Here is an 18807-nt window from a genome sequence, read left to right as displayed (position 1 = left end):
TTCGTGTTCATCAACCCATCATCTGACTGAGAAGAACAGCTCATGGGATTCATCTTTGACACTTTTGTAACTTTTTGACACATTTTTTAAATTTGGAAATGTCAGTGTCCAACAAAACCTCTTCCTCATTAAACAACACTGACATAGCAACTGTAGTCATGGTTTGACCAACATTTAATTACTCTTTTAAAACATCTGCTCAATGTCAGTGCGCCACAAACACTGTGTGATGCGTGGGCTGAACATAACTTTAGGAAGGAGGAGGATCCAAAATCAGGAATGCTTTGAGTGAAGGGCATGTAAAAGCAGTTCAGGAAAATAGGGACACCCAAGCAATAGCAACACCCTTGCAACCACCCAAAATACCTTAGCAACCGCCCAGAACACCATAGCAACTGCCTAGTAATACCATAGCAACCACCCAGAACACCATAGCAACCGCCTAGTAACACCATAGCAACCACCCAGAACACCAACTTAACAACTTAAAACTTTAAACTACTTCAAACTATAAACTTCTTCAAACTTTCTGGTCCAAACTTTCTCAAGCCATCTTAAAGTTTGTCTCAACAAACTTTTTAATCTAGTTTATTATTATTATTAGTATTTTCACAGAGGTGAAATAAAAACAGTAAATAATTGATCATATTATTTATTCGGGTTTCTTCCTTTAAATATCACAATCCAGACACTTTAATTGGAGAATATAGATTTTCTGTAGCCATCAAAACTACATCTGTTTGTCATAATCGATCTTCTCACTAAAGCTGATCGTCTGTGAATCAACGCCTGGCCGACAGAAGAGCGGAAGTGTTGAACATTTACATGTTTACTGTCCACCTCTGTATATTTCAGATTGTAAAGAGTCTGTAAATTAATCTAAACTAAAAGCAGAATCCCTAGAGCTCGATATCATTATAATCCTGAAGATTAATTCCTGAAGACTTACCGTGATGTGATGTGATATTTGTGCCAGTGTTAAATCTGTGTTGGCTCTCTGTCACCCTGTTTGAGTTTGCATTTTGTGCGCTGTCTACGCTTCCTCTTCCTATTTATGGTTTTCCTGCCTGCAACTTTGACACAAGCAGAAAACAGGCTAACACATGTATTGACACATGTATCCTCTGTCCAACTGTATTAAACTGAGAAACAACTGAGCAGCAATCTGGTCTCTGTGTCTTTTATTTGGTTCTCCAAGTGCACTGTCAGGCTTCACGAGATTTGGAGGGCATTGCAGAAGACTGTAGATAATTGAATAAAAAAAGTAACGCTGGTTTGGGTTTTGTTTTCACTTTCACGTTTCATGTCTTTCATTTTGTAATTTACCTATAATTAAGGTGTCACGACTGGGTTAAAAAACAAAACTGAGGACTCAATTGCAAAAAACCAAAATGGGATTTTAATAAAATAGAAGCAAAATACAATGATAAACAAAACTCCCACGCGGGGGAAAACACTAGAATAATATAAACAAACCAAAACACTGGGAAACAAACACAAGAACATTAGACAACGTAACAGCACAATACAACAGACACAAGGAGACTAAATAGGGAGGCAAACAAAAGAGGGTAACGATGACAACAGGTGGAAAGAATTAAACCAATAACAAGATAACAAGAAGGGCGGGGCTAACAATGAACACGAGCACATGGCTCAACACAACAAAACAAGACAGGACAAACTTGTGACATAACCCCCTCCTTAAGGAGCGGCTACCAGACGCTCCACTAGGACAGGAGGGACAGACCAGGGCGGGACGGGAGGGACAGACCAGGGCGGGACGGGAGGGACAGACCAGGGCGGGACGGGAGGGACAGACCAGGGCGGGACGGGAGGGACAGACCAGGGCGGGACGGGAGGGACACACCAGGGCGGGACGGGAGAAACAAACTGTCCATCGGGCGGCCAGGGAGGAGACGACCCCTCGGACGGCCACGGCGGAGACTCCACCGGCTCAGGAACTGGAACAGACTCCACCGGCTCAGGCACTGGAACAGACTCCACCGGCTCAGGCACTGGAACAGACTCCACCGGCTCAGGCACTGGAACAGACTCCACCGGCTCAGGCACTGGAACTGAACATTAGACAACATAACAGCACAATACAACAGACACAAGGAGACTAAATAGGGAGGCAAACAAAAGAGGGTAACGATGACAACAGGTGGAAAGAATTAAACCAATAACAAGATAACAAGAAGGGCGGAATAACAATGAACACGAGCACATGGCTCAACACAACAAAACAAGACAGGACAAACTTGTGACATAACCCCCTCCTTAAGGAGCGGCTACCAGACGCTCCACTAGGACAGGAGGGACAGACCAGGGCGGGACGGGAGGGACAGACCAGGGCGGGACGGGAGGGACAGACCAGGGCGGGACGGGAGGGACAGACCGGGGCGGGACGGGAGGGACAGACCGGGGCGGGACGGGAGGGACAGACCGGGGCGGGACGGGAGGGACAGACCGGGGCGGGGCGGGACGGGAGGGACGGGACAGGGCGGGACGGGCGGGACGGGAGGGACGGGAGGGACGGGACAGGGCGGGACGGGAGGGACGGGACAGGGCGGGACGGGAGGGACGGGACAGGGCGGGACGGGAGGGACGGGACGGGAGGGACGGGACAGGGCGGGACGGGAGGGACGGGACAGGACGGGACAGGGAGGGACGGGACAGGGCGGGACGGGAGGGACGGGACAGGGCGGGACGGGAGGGACGGGACAGGGCGGGACGGGAGGGACGGGACAGGGCGGGACGGGAGGGACGGGACAGGGCGGGACGGGAGGGACAGACCAGGGCGGGACGGGAGGGACAGACCAGGGCGGGACGGGAGGGACAGACCAGGGCGGGACGGGAGGGACAGACCAGGGCGGGACGGGAGGGACAGACAGGCACTGGAACTGGCACCACCGGCTCAGGCACTGGAGCTGGCACCACCGGCTCAGGCACTGGCACCGGCACCACCGGCTCAGGCACTGGAACTGGCACCACCGGCTCAGGCACTGGAACTGGCACCGGCACCACCGGCTCAGGCACTGGAACTGGCACCACCGGCTCAGGCTCAGGAACAGGCACCACCGGCTCAGGCTCAGGAACTGGCACCACCGGCTCAGGCACTGGAACTGGCACCGGCACCACCGGCTCAGGCACTGGAACTGGCACCACCGGCTCAGGCTCAGGAACAGGCACCACCGGCTCAGGCTCAGGAACTGGCACCACCGGCTCCGGCTCGGGAGCAGACGCTGGCTCCGGCTCGGGAGCAGACGCTGGCTCCGGCTCGGGAGCAGACGCTGGCTCCGGCTCGGGAGCAGACGCTGGCTCCGGCTCGGGAGCAGACGCTGGCTCCGGCTCGGGAGCAGACGCTGGCTCCGGCTCGGGAACAGACACCACCGGCTCGGGAACAGACACCGCCGGCTCAGGGACTGGAACAGACACCACCGACTCTGGAACAGACACCACCGGCTCAGAAACAGACACCACCGGCTCAGGAACAGACACCACCGGCTCAGGAACAGACACCACCGGCTCAGGAACAGACACCACCGGCTCAAGTGTGTGCGTAGCCCACACACACCACATGGCTGTGGCCATAATGGCCAGTGTCGCGGTCACTGAGGGCTCAGGAACAGACGCCACCGCCTCAGGAACAGACACCACCGGCCCAGAAACATACACCACCGGCTCAGGAACAGACACCACCGGCTCAGGGACTGGAACAGACACCACCGGCTCAGAAACAGACACCACCGGCTCAGGAACAGACACCACCGGCTCAGACACAGGCACCGGCTGTACGGCCATCTTGTCCAGGGACACCGGCTCCGCAGGCATGACGTGAACAGTTTCTGGCTGGGCAGACACGACGAGAACAGTCTCCGGCTGGGCAGACGTGACGTGAACAGTCCCCGACTGGGCAGACGTGACGTGAACGTCTCTGACTGGGCAGACGTGACGTGAACCGTCTCTGACTGGGCAGATGTGACATGAACCGTCTCTGACTGGGCAGACGTGACGTGAACAGTCTCTGGCTGGGCAGACGTGACGTGAACAGTCTCTGGCTGGGCAGACGTGACATGAACAGTCTCTGACTGGGCAGACGCGACATGAACAGTCTCTGGCTGAGCAGGCGTGACGTGAACAGTCTCTGGCTGGGCAGACGTGACGTGAACAATCTCTGGCTGGGCAGGCGTGATATGAACCTTCCCGGGAACCTCGTCGAAAAATAATCCAACAACGTTTCAGCAGGCGTTCTGTCAGGGGACACAGACTCAGTGGCAGCCATCTTACCCGGTGACACAGACTCGGCAGACGTGACGTGAACAGTCTCTGACTGGGCAAACGTGACGTGAACCGTCTCTGACTGGGCAGGCGTGACGTGAACAGTCTCTGGCTGGGCAGACGTGACATGAACAGTCTCTGACTGGGCAGATGCGACATGCACCGTCTCTGACTGGGCAGACGTGACGTGAACCGTCTCTGGCTGGGCAGACGTGACATGAACAGTCTCTGCAGACTCTGGAGTGACAAAAACTGGCTCGATGGAGACAAAGACTGATGCAGCAGTCTTAGCTGCTCTCCTCCTTCTCAACCTTCGTTTTTTAGTTAAATTCGGAAAAACTTGACTCGGCGAAGAAGGATAGGTAAGTTGGTCAATACCGTCAGTCTCTAATGGTGGCAGGATCCTCCAATCCTTGCGATGCCGCAGGTAATCGGTGAATTTCCAAAAGTCCAGGATCCTTAAACCATTCATCTCCCACTGAGGAAGGGGATCATCCAAACAGTGGTTGAATGCCTCTTTAAGAGCTTCATCATGGTAATTCAATCCCCTAGCCATTGTCCAGAAGAACTGGGCGAAGCATCCTATCTCCCAGCCCTGCTGGCGTTGCGATGCCAACGCCTGCTGGAGTTCTAGTCTCTCTTGAGCTGTAGCGGGGGGAACCACACGAATGCTCATTCTGCTGAGTCCTCAAAATGGCTGTTACGTTCTGTCACGACTGGGTTCAAAAACAAAACTGAGGACTCAATTGCAGAAAACCAAAATGGGATTTTAATAAAATAGAAGCAAAATACAATGATAAACAAAACTCCCACGCGGGGGAAAACACTAGAATAATATAAACAAACCAAAACACTGGGAAACAAACACAAGAACATTAGACAACGTAACAGCACAATACAACAGACACAAGGAGACTAAATAGGGAGGCAAACAAAAGAGGGTAACGATGACAACAGGTGGAAAGAATTAAACCAATAACAAGATAACAAGAAGGGCGGGGCTAACAATGAACACGAGCACATGGCTCAACACAACAAACACCCAAGTGCAAAACAAGACAGGACAAACTTGTGACATAAGGTTCCTGTCATGTGATTCCCTTTTCCCTCATGTGTTCTTGCCATGTGCTCCTCTTGTGAATGTGTCATGTTAGGTGTGTTGGACATCGGCTGATGTAACCGATCGGCGAGAGTTGCAGAAAACAGAGACGTGAAGTCTGAAGACACTTTCTGCTTCCCGTAGTGACGCTCACGTGATGTTTGCATACTTTTTATTTTTATTTTATTTTATTTATCCTTTATTTTACCAGGTGATGTCCCATTGAGATAGTCAAATCTCTTTTACAAGGGAGCCCTGGGGCAACAATTACACAGGTTACACAGAATCACAAAACAGACAAAAAAAAACAAAAAAAAAAACTGATCTACAGTACATATAAAACAATGTAAAATAACAAAAAAGGCTCATTGAAAACATGTGCATTGTTCAAATTTGGATTGTTTAAGTAATTGTTTAAAATGTTCAAGAGGGATAAGAAACGAAAGCTTCAAAACTTTTTGGAGTAAATTCCAACACCAAGGAGCAGCATAACTAAAAGCAGTCTTACCAAATTCAGTTGTTACACGCGGGATATTTAGAGCCAGAATGTCAACGGAGCGGAGATTGTAAAGGTAATGATTCCTGGTCAACAAACTAGTAAGATAGCTGGGTAAATTACCATTAATAGTTTTAAAAATAAAAATGTGCCAATGGAACCATCTACGCAGACCTAAAGAGCTAAAGCCAGTTGCCTCATAAAGACGACAGTGATGAGTGCGTGACTTGGCATTAGTAATGAACCGTAATGCACCATGGTAGACTGTGTCAAGTATATACAGCGTGGTAGAGGCAGCGTGCATATAAATAACATCCCCATAGTCCAAGACTGGTAAGAAAGTGGCACTGATCAATTTCCTCCTAGCTTGGAGAGTAAAACAGGATTTATTTCTAAAATAAAAGCCGAGTTTTACTCTCAGTTTTCTCACTAATTTTTCAATATGAACTTTGAAGGTTAGCTTTTCATCAATCCACAGACCGAGATATTTATAAGATGAAACATTTTCAACACACTTCCCATCTAGTGTGGAAATGGCTAGGGCGGTTGATGCGGGTACAGTACGAGACTTTGTGAACTGCATCACTTTAGTTTTACCAACGTTTAATACCAGCCTAAGTTCAATGAAGATGGTCTGTAATAAATTAAAAGACTGCTGTAGTGATTGATAAGCTTGAGCTAGAGTGGAGGCGGAACAATATAATACTGTATCGTCTGCATAGAGGTGTATTTTGCCATTATCTGCTACAGAGGCAATGGTGTTAATGTAAATGGTAAATAGGACCGGACCAAGGATAGACCCTTGAGGGACACCTCGCCGGACCCCCAGTGGGGCAGAACTATGCCCATCGACAACTACAGTCTGTGTTCTGTTGGCAAGATAGTTTCTGAACCAATCAACTGCCTTAGTGCCCAAGCCAATGCCCCGGAGCCTCTTGAGCAGGATACAATGATCTACTGTGTCAAAGGCCTTTGACAAGTCGATGAACAGGGCAGCACAGCTCATCTTATGGTCAAGGTCACCGATGATGTCATTAAGCACCTTGGTAGCTGCAGTAATGGTGCTATGCTTGGCCCTAAAGCCTGACTGTTCCGGGCAAAGTATCTGATGATTTTGCAGGAAGCCCTTAAGTTGGGTATTTACTAAAGACTCTAGGACCTTTGCAAGTACAGACAATTTGGAGATTGGGCGATAATTATCGAGAATGGAGGGGTCCCCCCCTTTCAGCAGGGGCAGCACATGGGCTGATTTCCAAACATCTGGTAAGTCATTTGAAGACAGGGACAAGTTAAAAATGTATGTAATAGGTTCCACTATGATATGTGCAGATAGTTTAAGTAAAGCAGGATCTAGGCCGTCAGGACCGGCTGATTTCCTAGTGTCAATTTCCTTAAGAGCCTTAAGAACTGCAGATGAGGGAATGAGTTCAAAATCGAATCCCTCACTGACCAGAGAAGCAGGTGAATTGTGTTGGAGGGGTGAGGAGACATGGCTATGTGAGACCTCTTCAGGATATAATTGTTCAAATATGTCACCTGCCTTAATGAAATGGTCATTAAAAGCATTAACAATATCATTCTTGTTTGAGATCTGTTGTGTGTCTTTAACTATATGCTTGGGGAGAGCAGAGTCACTGGTAGGTAATTCCAGAGATTTTATCGTCTTCCAAAATTTAGATGGGTTATTTAGGTTCGAGGACATTGATTTAAGATAGTAGTCAGATTTGCACTTTCTTACAAGGTAAGTGCACTTGTTCCTAAGATATCTAAAGTTAATCCAGTCAGATTGGAGGTTTGTGGTCTTTGCTAAGGCCCAGGCTGCATTTCTCTCATGGATCAGAGAAGACAGTTCATTGGAGAACCAGGGGTTATCACGCCCTTTAATTCTATAGCATGTTAGGGGGGCATGTTTATCAGTAATCGAGAGAAAAAGTGATTGAAAGTAGTTCCATGCCACATTGATATCCGGTATATGGCTAATTCTAGAGAAATCACAGATGTTTAATTCATGTAAAAAGGCTTGTTCTACAAATCTTTTAAAATTTCTTTTAATGAGGATGCGAGGCTTGGATTTAGGGAGCTTGGTGTCCCTAACACATGCTACGGTGCAATGATCACTAATGTCGTTAGAAAATACCCCTATTCCTTTATATTTCTGAGGAGTGTTGGTGAGTATTAGATCTAATAGGGTTGACTTATCTGGAAATTTTATATTAGGACGTGTAGGGAAGGAAACAAGCTGAGTAAGATTTAGCTCATTACAGATATTTTTCAGGCAGTCAGAATTAGCAGAGAGCCAGTCGAAGTTCAGATCTCCCATAAGCACAATTTTCCGATCCCGTAATTCGACTAATAAATCAGCTAGAGAATTTAAGGCCTCCTTAGCAGCAGAAGGAGGCTTATAGCAGGCAATGACAGTAAGGAGTGATGTGGAAGAAAAATAAATATCAATAGACAAAAACTCAAATATTTTAGGACGGGAGACAGATTTAGTTACTCTGCAATTAAACCTGTTTTTAATGTAAATGGCAACACCACCGCCCTTACTTTGACGATCACTACGAAATAAATTATAACCAGTAATATGAATAGAAGAATCAGAAACCGATTTCTTCAACCAAGTCTCAGATAAAACCAAAACATCAGGGTCTGAGGAAGACACCCAAGCCCTGACTAGGTCAATTTTTGGCACAAGACTTCTAACATTCATGTGGAGGAAGCCAAGACCATTTCGTTCTTTAAAATCGGATGGGGTAGGTAAATTAATACATGGGGGTGTAGGCCCAGGATTTGGCTTAATGTTACCTGACATTAAAAGAAGTAAAATTATTAAAAGACGATATTTTAATCTAACAGCTTTGGAACTTTGAAAATCATGATTATGTGATTGGCCAGTTGATATTAAAACATCAAATATTTCCATGACAGTTTTACTAGGAACACAGAAATATATATTAAAAGGAAATAAATTATATTTAATGACTGGCTGGTAGAATACAGTGCACGAAAAATGCATAAGTGCAATATAGGAGAGTTCAGGATGGAATCCATTTATGTCGTCAAGGACTTGGTCAATTGGAACAGTATAAAATGTAGTAATATTAAAAGTCATTAATAGGAGAACAATGCGAAGCAGGAGGTACATAGCATGCATTGTTGGTCTTTAGCGATGTGCCCAGAGTAATCCACGGAAACAGGAAACAGCTGATTGAGTTTGTACTGCGGAAGACCAAAAAGCGGAGTAAACAAACAAACCAACGTGGTCGTTGTGGAGTTTACAATGTCATTATGCAAACATTGATGGTAGGAATTTGCCAAACAACTTTCCTTTTCAAGCAAGTTTGAGTGCGAAGCTAAACCACTCCGAGCAAACGAGTAGCCCAAACTTTGCGTTGAGTACGAGGTGGAAACTGCTCACGCGTCAGCTGAGCTGAAAGCAGGAAAGAGCGGGAGAGAAGTTGTATCAGCGTTCGACACTGTTTCTTATCGCTTTCACGGCAAAAAAATGGTTAAGGTAAGAAGCATAACTTTCCTTAGTAAGAAGAGTTAGAGTGCGTTGATAATTCATCCATGAAAACTCGTGAAATTACGTTCAGTCTTCTGACGATGCGCCGAAAGGAAGGTTGATTTTGTAGTTATTCCCACATTATAGTTATATTTAGTATTCTTATGGCTACTTTACCACAGATATCAACAACAAATAAACCCCGTCCATCTCCAGACATCAGTCACATCAAGGGCTCTATCTTGCACCCAGCGCAATTGACTTTGTACACCGACGCATGTATCATTCCTATTTTGCACCCGCGCAAAGCGCGTTTTTTCCTCCACAGAAGCACGTCGCTAAACTAGGGAATGAACTTGCGCTCCCTGGGTGGTTCAGCGCAAAAAAGGAGGCGTGTTCCAGCGCAAACGTTCCTTAATGCTATTTTGCAGGTTTAGAAAACAGTTGCGCCACTAACCAGGAAAAAATGGTTTAAAGTCAGTGGCGCGTTGCGCATGTTATTCATATGCTATTTTAAGGGCGCATGCTTGGCCATAATCAATGTAGCATGTGCACAACGCGCATACACTTTGATTCTCTCATCTACACAGAAGCAGCAGTTTTCATTTTTGCAAATCATACATTATTACGATAGATAGATAGATAGATAGATAGATATACAATTTATTATAAAAGCATACATCTAGCTTACACATTTACCCAAATTATTATACACCTTTTTAACCGAAGTTAATTTGGGTGTGTTTCTCCATCCCCAACGTCCCTGACGAGAGCGTTGCTCTCCTCGGCTGTGAACCGCTCCTGGCGTGCGCCTGGCAAATCCGCCGTTATAATAGGAATCCGCTTTAGAACAAGCGCGCCTGCTCTTAAAGGGAATGTGAGATGACGCTCTGATTGGTTTATTTCACGTTACGCCCAAACCACACCTATGAATAATGAAGCTACTTCAGACCAACCCATTTTAGATTTGCACCTGGCGCAAGAGTCATTTATCCCGCCGGGAAAATAGCAACAGCGCCAAGACCCGCCCACAAAGTTACTTGCGCTTTGACACTTGCGTTTCAGATCGTTAAAATAGGGCCCCAAGTGTCTCCAGGAATGGTTTATATTCTGAATTAAGTGATGAGAGTCGGCCTGTGGACATTTATCAAGAGCGCTGTCAATCACAACACTGAAATCCCCACATATAGCAAGTAGAGAGTTTGTGAATTCAGTCAGTCAGTAAAGTCTTCTGCTTTCTATAAACTCAAGAGAAGTAGCATTCTCAAACTTCAATTATCCAGAAAGATTATAAGCCATATTATTATAAGTCAAGTTAAAGAGGACCTATTATGCAAAATTCACTTTTGCATGCTGTTTGGACATGTGTGTTGGCAGTGTGTGTACACAACCACCCAATAGTGATAAAAATCCACTCAATCCTTTTTTATTAATCCCCATAAATCATCAGCAGTGTCTCCCAACTAGTGTCTCTCCCTTTTAGTGACGTCACTACAGCACAGGCCCCGCCCACGAGTGTTGACAGACACTGCCGTTTAAACATAGACCCGCCCTGATCGAGTTCACAGCGAGTTGTACACATCCGCCATTGCTGCACTGACGAGAATGTCTCCCAAGTGTTGTAGGTGTTGTGTGGCTGGATGTATTAATCCACATAGCTCTCTCTATTTACTCCCGAAATCTGAGGCAGCCGCTGAAGACGAGGTGGAATTTAGTGATGCACCGAAATGAAAATTCTGGGCCGAAACCGAAACCGAAAAAATTTAGGATGCACTTGGCCGAAAACCGAAACTGAGGCCGAAAATGGCTTCTTTTAAAAACGTATATATATATTGCTTGAATTTAATGGATCTGAAATGAAAAATCACAATATAATAATCAAACTTGTATTAACAGTTACATAACAAAACATAAAATATTTTTAACAATAAATATAAATAAAAATTATTCTTAAAGTTTTATGTTCCATCAAATAATATCGTTTTTTAAAAATTGTGCAAAAAAATCCACAATTTTGGAGATTTTTGCAGAACAAATGTTACATATTGTAACTTTGGTGTCCTCTCGTATAGGGCTGTCATTTTTGTGAAAAAAAAATCCTGTTCGATTTTTGAGACATATATATAATAGGCAAAGTGTTCATTGAATCGTTAGTAAATTGCCTATATTTGGCGTTGATCCGTTTTCAACAGCAAATATAGGCAAATCCACGGACAACTAAACAGGCATTAGGACGAACGTAAAGAGGGCGCTTGAGACGCACACAAGTCAGCAATGTGGACTGCCATAACATCAATGAAAAACATTACTGAAGGCTACATATTATGCACTATATTATGCAGAAATAGGCTATGTGTGTGTGTGTGTGTGTGTGTGTCAGAACCTGCAGTTGCTGTGTGACGCGCGTTCGCTGCGAGCGTATAGTGACGAGCTGGACGCGCTCCGAGAGAAGGCCGTTAAAATAGATTCCCTATTTTCGTTTTCGAAACTTGTGTTGGTTGGTCCGATCGATTGTGCAATAAGTGACAGCCATTTGACATGCTTAATCTTTGATAGGCAGACACGTGATAACAGCTCGACCGTGAGTGAAACCTATAAGCGCTTGCGCACGGATGGGAGGGGCGGGTGACATTCATTTTCGGTTTACGTTTTCGGCTGTTTTTTTTATTTCGGCCCGAAACCGATAATGCCATTTCGGCCGAAAATTTTCGGCGGCAGAAATTTTGGTGCACCCCTAGTGGAATTATTTTGTTTTTAAAGAAAATGCTCCCTCAACTCTACCGAAATTCGTTTATGTACTTACGCACTTCTTATACTGTGTTTACTCAGCTCTTACGGTGATTTTCTGGAGTAAAACTGACGCTTCATCTTTTGTGTGATGTACAATAAACTTTATTAAACTCATCAGTATATTTTTGATCATCATTCAGACCTGGTCCGAAACAGCAGACTTGTAGGCTATTAATAATGGATACATACAAGCGGATGACAAATACGTTATAACCGTAATTAAACTAAACTATACACTGTAATGGATTTTTGTAATTTGAACAGTATTATACTGTAATATGTACATTCTAATTCTGTTAAATGTGCCAACAGTATAATACTGTAAATAGCAAAGTATTATGGGAAAATATATGTTTAGTACTGTAATTATTCTCTACTGTAAATTGATTTACAGTAGTGACAATGCCCGCGAAAAACTGACCAATGACAATGGAGACTTCTTTTCAAGTTTTTTTTCCGATTGGTTGGGACAACTGGGGAAAGACTCAACAAAAAGGTTAGTATTGTTTCTGTAATTATTTTATGTAAAACCGAGATATTTTCAAATGCATTCACTTATTAACAGCAACCTAACACGAACTAGTGCTGCAAATTGAGTGAGTTGTTAAGCAAATGCGAGGACAATATTCCTGTCGTCAAGAGACTTTTTTTCTGCCTGTTTGTCAAGGCGTGAGGTAATGTTACATGACTGCCGTCATCATTGTGATGACTTCAACGGGGTGAATAAAGTTTACATTGACTAATAGTTAGTGACACCGAGAAAACTGGTAAGCTAACATCAATTCAATGAGGAGAAGCTGGTGATTATACCAACGTTGACTCTTATATTAAAACGTTAACATTATCTGAAAACTGGCATTTCTATCTTTAACAGACTGTTTAAAAAAGCAGCAGTCAAGATGGTTGCGCAGTTTGTGTGCAAACCCTGCAAGTTATCTGTGCGAATGCATTACAGATTTTACCACCATATCATAATGCATAGGAACCTGGCTAATTTTAGGTTCAACTGTGGTTTGCCGACTTGTCCTTGTAGTTTTCAGACTCTGTCTGCACTAAAGTCACACATGTGTCGTAAGCACACACAACCAAATAATGTTCACTGCAGACCCGCTCAAACGGATGCTGTGATTTGTCAGGTTGCAGGATGCGAGCACACATCCCCAAATTTTCATAGCTTCTGCGACCATTTAAAATGGCATATACGAGATGGGAAAAAAGTTACCTGCCCCTTTCCCAACTGTGAAAAACATTTTCATGTAAAATCAACTTTCACATCTCACATCAGCAGAAAACACAGAGAATCTTTGGAGAACCCTGTAATAATAGATGCTGATGCATCAAACTGTAGACATGACAGTGACATCCATGATGACAGTCTTGTGCATTTTGAGGTTGATGATAATTGCAATGATGAAGACACATTTTTGACAAATTTGGCACTCTTCTATTTGAGGATGCAAGCTAAAATGTTGCTACCAGCCACCACTATCCAAATTTTAATTGATGAATTTCAGTTAATGCATGACAGCAACATGCAACATATTTTTTTCAAAACTGAGAGATGAATTAAGAAAGCAAAATATGCCATCACCGGATATTGATAACATCATAGCTGGTATTAATAAGAGTAATCTTCTGAGGTTGTATAATGAGGGAGTATTTAGGTCTGATGACACTCGGAAGACATATTTCAAGAGAAATTTTAATTATGTGGCACCTGAACAGGTGTATCTAGGTAAAAATTCCAAAGGAAAGGACTGCTTTTTGCAGTATGTTCCAGTAAAGGAGACCCTCAAAGCACTTTTGAGCCATGAGTCAGTCAAAGCACAGTACATTGATGCAAAGACACACAGATCAGATGACCCACATATACTGGAGGATGTAAGATATGGCAGGATTTTTAAAGAAAAGGATATTTTTCAGCAGTGTATGTCCTCATTTTCCATTATCCTTTACCAGGATTCATTTGAAGTGGTGAATCCCCTTGGATCAGGGAGAAAAAAGCACAAGCAACTCGCTGTTTACATGTCGCTGTCAGAAATCTCTCCTCATAAAAGGTCATCTATAGACCCCATACAGCTTGTTTGGCTTTGTAAGGAGGACGATTTGCATTTTTCTGGGCAGGAGAAAGTGTAGAGATTTCTCTCCACTTGTAAGAGATTTGAGGGACCTTGAAGAGGCAGGAGTTGAGCTGGACAGTGGTCAAATAATACAAGGGGCAGTGCTTGCAATAGCTGGAGATAATCTTGGGTCACACATGATTGGTGGCTTCACAGAGAACTTCAGTAGAAGTAAACATTTCTGTCGCTACTGTGTTATAGACAGAGAAACTTTTAAAAATTCTCCAACAGAATTAGGCCTTCCACGCACAAAGCAAAGTTACAAGAACTCTGTTATTGAGCTTACCAGGAGTCCTCAGTTAGCTGATGTTCACGGCATAAAATTTGACTCTGTGTTTAATATCCTAAAACACTTCCATGTATGTGACCCAGGACTCCCACTTGGGACATGAGCTTTTTGAAGGTGTCGTTTCAACAGATCTGTCTCTGTACATCAAGCAGCTTGTCACTGTTGGAAAACATTTCACTTACAACCAGCTGAATCGGATCATGTCTACTTTTAAGTATGCTGGTGTCACGGTGTGACAAAAACAATTAGAAAAAAGATTAAAGATCCTCGTGAATAGTGTATTTGGAGACCTCCTGTGGATACCCTTCTCATTACACCGCAAATCTGTTGCTATGGCAGCGAGGCCAATTGCCCGAGTGACAGTAGGTGTAGGGAATTAACGGAGAGCATTGGGAGAGGAACACAGATTCAGATGGGGCTTTAAAAAGAGAGAGGAAACAGACTGTCGGTGTGGTTCTCCTCCCGTGAGATACTGTTTGTTGGCGGGTTGTTTTGGATTTGAGGCTGGGCTGTGAAGCGGGCGAAGATTGAAGCTGAGAAATGGAAAGGAGAGAGTGAAGTTTTGTCAATGATGTTACGAACTGTACACTGTTTGCATTGTGTATGTTCTTCCTGTCACTTTTAGTACTCCTAGGTACCGCCTACTTTCGGAACACTATTGGTGGATGTGCCTGTCAATCATCGTTGGTCGATTGTGACGTCGTGGGATCTCCGCCAATCACGATCTGCTCCGATGCATTTAAAACTGAAGCGGCAGCTGGAGGAGTCAGCTGTTTGACTTGGCGTGTCACTGGTTGTGTTGTTTGTCTGTGTTCTGCTACTGTTTTTAAAAGCTTACGAGACTTCTGTGAGAGTTGTTGGAATGATCTGTGTAAAGGTTGACATTGGTGACATTTGTGTTCTTGTTGAACGAGTGTCTTCGACACTTTTAGCCCGCTGAAGCTCCACTTAAACTAACTGCCGACTTTCAGACAACGGAGATGTGGAACAGCTTAGTAAGTCACGTGACATACATATCTTGCACTTAGGAGTTTTGATGTATTAGATACACTAGTACAGAGAAGTGCGCTAAACATGTATTTTTGTGTGTTTTTTAGTTAGAGTAAGTTCAGGGCGCATTCGCGCTGAAGATTTATCTTTTCATATTTTGTTTTCCTATTTAGAGGTCCGGGAGGAGACAGTGGGGGCTGTTTTTGTTTTATTTATTTCTTTGATTTTCTAGCGCCACTTTCAGTTCCCTCTTCCGTTTGTCTTGGTTACATAATTTCTTATTGTCTGTTATTTTGTTTTCTTAAGTGTTTGTAAATATATTCATGGTTTTGGGAGCAATAAATCTTTTGCGGTGCTAATTTGATGGTCTTGTGTTTCTCTTGCCACCTACCCAAGTTCCTTTCTTTTGGTTATCTCAATGTTACTCCTTTTAAAATTCCTAGACAACAAATTTACATCAAAGGTCGTAACAATGAAAACCCAAGGGATATCGTCAGCAGTGGGAGAGACGCAAAGTGATGAGTATTTGATCCGTTGTTTATATGCACTGACACTGAAGTGGTGTGGAGCGTTTGGAAAGCGTGTGGCACGAGTGGACTATTACACCGAGTGAATTATTGATCTGTCTCCAACCTTTGTTCTTCCTTCACTGAATGTGACGATTGCTACATCTGTTCTGGCTGTCTCTGGGAGAAGTTGAGCCCGTGTGAGAGACGAGAGTCGATCTGGTGGGAGAAAGACCGGTGGGTGAGTGCTGGCCCGAATGCACGGTGTGCGAGTGGAATGCAGTGCCTGAAGTGACGATTCACACGGTTTGTGTTATGGAGTGAAGTTTATCGTGAGGAGAAGTATTAATAGTCTGCTGTGCACTCTCCTCTATAGTCTTTCACCCGCTGTTTCTGAACAGGGTTTGTCACATTAAGCGCCCAACTTACCATTTGAGACAGCCCCGCTCTGTTAATGCTGTTGATCCATTGATTCCTGTTACATTGTTGCAGCGGACAGCTGAACTGGAGCGTCTTGCTTAAGCATCCTTCCCGTCTGGTGGTCACCACACGTCCCTATCAACAGCCGCTGCCCTGGTTCGAACGAGAGAAGGTATTGCCGTTGAATGTTTCATTTACTATTGAATGGTCGAATCCTGTTGCATTGTTACAGCGCATAGCCGAATTGGAGCATCTTGCTTAAAGCATCCTCCCTGTCTGGTGGTCTCCACACGTCCCTATCAAAAGCCGCTGTCTGGTTGGAACGAGAGAAGGTATTACAGCTGAATGATTCATTACTGCTGAATGGTCACACCCTGTTGCACCGATACAGTGTACAGCTGAAGTGGAGTGTCTTGCTTAGAGCATCCTTCCCGCTTGGTGGTCTCCACATGCTCCATCGAAAGTCGCTGTCCTGTTCGGAAAAGGAAAAGGTATTTGAAATGAACGTTTGATATGCTGTTGAATAGTTAAACCCTGCTACCTGGTTACAGTGCACAGCCGAAGTGGAGTGCCCCGCTCAAGTGTCCTCTCCGCTTGGTGGTCTCCACATGCCCTATGGAAAGCCTCCGCCCTGTTCAGAAGAGAGAAGGTATTTCAATTGAACGTTCCATACGCTGTTGAGAAGTAAATCCTGTTACCTGGTTACAGTGTACAGTCAAGTGGAGTGTCTCCCTCAAAGCGTCTTCTCCGCCTGGTGGTCCCCACCTGTCTCCACGGAAAGCCTCCGCTCTGTTCAGAAGAGAGAAGGTATTTCAATTGAACGTTCCATATGCTGTTGGGAAGTTAAATCCTGTTACCTGGTTACAGTGTGCAGTCAAGTGGAGTGTCTCCCTCAAAGCATCTTCTCCGCCTGGTGGTCCCCACCTGTCCCCACTGAAAGCCTCCGCCCTGTTCAGAAGGAGAGAAGGTATCACTGTTGAGCATTGCATCTTGTTGAACCATTGAACCCTGTCGTATCGTTGCAGGGCACAGCCAAAGTGAAGTGTTCTCTTGCCGGGTGGCCCTCCGTGCCCGTGTTGCAAATTGTTGCCGCTGTTCAGAAAGAAGGAGAATAGCTGCGGCACGTGCCTCGATCAAAGTGTCGTTCTGCTGTCCACGGTCCCCTCCTGGCCCGGCCCGCTCGCCACCTGCGTCCCTGTGACCCGTCTGAGTTGAGGATCCCCGTCCTCTGGATACTTACCTCTGGGCAGCCTCCGGCACCCGTTCCATCCTTACCGCGAGTACTTACCCAGTGGCCTACCTGGATGGTGTGCGTCCTCCTTTGATTCCTCTCCGACGAGCCGCAGGGTGTTCACGAACGTCCATCTCGCTCCGGTCCAGGGGGCCCGTCGAATTGCTTCTGGCGACAAGAAGGAAGATTTTAATTAGGACTTTTCAAATTATCTGTTTTTAACTCAATAAAGAAATTGTTATTCCTTTATCCTCTGTCTGCTGTTTGGTTCCTTGACACGCTCCTCGAGGTGGTACCCGGTCTCCAGGGTTGGGTGCAGTCTGGCTTGGCCCACCCCGACCTGTGACACTGGGGCCGATGGCAACAATAAACCGTGTGCAAAGTACTCTGTTCATCACTGTGTATTATATGAAATGGTCGGTTGGTCCTCACTTAACACAAGAAGGTTCAAACATTGGATGATCTTTGTGTATAAATCAATAACTGGACATACTCCTTCATATTTAACTACACTCTTAACACCTAGTAGATCTGAATACAAGCTAAGATCAAGTAGATACATACTGTATGATGTTCCGCAAATTAAAACAGAGTTTGGCTTTTAGTTACAGTGCTCCAACTTCATGGAATGAGTTGCAAAACCAGCTAAAACTGCAGGTTTTTATTTCACATATTGAATTCAAGTCTTATCTAAATCAAATTTATCATCATGTTTGTGATTGTTTTAAATAGTGATTTTCTGTATATTTTAATTTTTCTGTGCATCCCTGTTGTTTGTTGTCTGTTAAAGTGTATCCTCTATTGTGCTGCCTTCTTGGCCAGGGCTCACTTGTAAAATATATTGTAATCTCAATGTGATTTTCTTCCCTGGTAAAATAAAGGTAAAAAAAAAAAAAAAAAACCTGAAATTCGAGCAGACAGTCAAAAGTTAGGTGGTAATGCAGCTCAAAACTTGTGTTTGCTCCGGTTACTCCCACTGCTAGTAGGTAATCGCATAAAAAATCCACTGGAGGATGAGATTTGGCAGTTGTGCCCAGGGGCGTAGCAGCCATTCTAAAAGTGGGGGGGGCAAAAGCT

General features: G+C 44.7%; 1 protein-coding gene across 3 annotated transcripts in view; it reads right to left on the bottom strand.

Moving 5' to 3' along the window:
• The window catches only part of LOC311081630 (uncharacterized protein), a 178215-nt gene extending 177209 nt beyond the window's left edge, over positions 1 to 1006 (bottom strand). For all 3 annotated transcript variants that reach the window (XM_084112213.1, XM_084112214.1, XM_084112215.1), the window contains exon 1: positions 950 to 1006. The gene's annotated coding sequence lies outside the window, so the exon portion shown is untranslated. The remainder of the gene's footprint in view (positions 1 to 949) is intronic.
• Between the last annotated feature and the right edge of the window lie 17801 nt (positions 1007 to 18807).

This window comes from Abramis brama, assembly GCF_963993115.1.
Source record: "Abramis brama genome assembly, chromosome: 4".
Lineage (NCBI taxonomy): Eukaryota > Metazoa > Chordata > Actinopteri > Cypriniformes > Leuciscidae > Abramis > Abramis brama.
Note: the sequence above shows the minus strand (reverse complement) of the source record. Positions and strands in the feature narration are given on the sequence as shown.